This window comes from Arabidopsis lyrata (genome assembly GCF_000004255.2).
Source record: "Arabidopsis lyrata subsp. lyrata unplaced genomic scaffold ARALYscaffold_2, whole genome shotgun sequence".
Taxonomy (NCBI): domain Eukaryota; kingdom Viridiplantae; phylum Streptophyta; class Magnoliopsida; order Brassicales; family Brassicaceae; genus Arabidopsis; species Arabidopsis lyrata.
The window spans coordinates 11,923,920-11,925,155 of NW_003302554.1; positions in this window are offsets into that span (position 1 = coordinate 11,923,920).

Genomic DNA, 1,236 nt, shown 5'->3' on the forward strand with positions numbered 1-1,236 from the left:
AACGTAGAAATCATTTACTGATGATGAGTTTGGCTATAACCATGATAACCCAAAAAGAGGAGAAGATTTGACGGTTTTCTGTAGTTTCATGAAATAGCTCTTGATAAACGTAGAAATCGTTTGCTGAGTGAAAAGTTTTGCTATAACCATTATAACAGGAAATAAGCAAAATTGATAAGTTTTTACAGGATGATGTAAGAGCTCTTGATATACGTAGAAATTATTTGCTCCGTGATGAGATAGGCTATAACCATGATAACAAAAAAATGAGCGAAACTAACGGTTTTTTTATAGCCTAATGAAACACCTATTGATAAACGTAGAAATTATTTTTTGATTTATGAGTTTATAACCATGATAAAAAAACAAGAAGAGCAAAAATGAAAATTTTATGCGGCCTCATGAAAAAGCTCTTGATAAACGTAGAAAACATTTGTTGATGGTGAGTTTGGCTATAACCAGGATAACAAAAAACAAGAAAGCAAAATTGATGGTTTTCTCCTATTTGATGAAAGAGCTCTTGATAAATGTATAAATTATTTGCTAATTGAAGAGTTTTACTATAACCATTATAACGAAAAATGGGTAAAATTGACTGTTTTCTTCAACTTTATAATAATGCCCTTAATAACCATAAATATCATTTGCTGATTGATGAGTTTGGCTATAACCATGATTAAAAAAAAAAAAGGGTGATGGGTTTCTGCAACGTAATGAAAGAGCCCTTGATAAACGTAAAAATTTTTGCTCATTGATGAGTGTGGCTATAACCATGATAACAAAACAAGAGAGACAAAATTGACGGCTTTCTTCAATCCGATGAAAGAGAACTTGACTATAATAGAAATCATTTGCAGTTTGATGAGTTTGACTATAAATATAATAACGAAAACAATGAACAAAATTGACGGTTTTCTGCAAGTTCAAAAAAAGAACTTGATAAACGTAGAAATTATTTGCTCATTGATGTGTTTGGCTATAACCATGATAACAAAACAAGAGAACCAGAATTGACGGCTTTCTATAGTCTAATGAAAAAGACCTTTATAAATCTAGAAATCGTTTGATGATTGATGATTTTGGCTATAACAATGATAACGAAAAAGGAGCAAAATTGACGGTTTTCTACAGGCTCACGAAAAAACTATTGACAATCGTAGAAATCATTTGCTGATTGATGAGTTTGGCTATAACCATGGTTAAAAAAAAAAGTTGATGGGTTTCTGCAACGTAAGA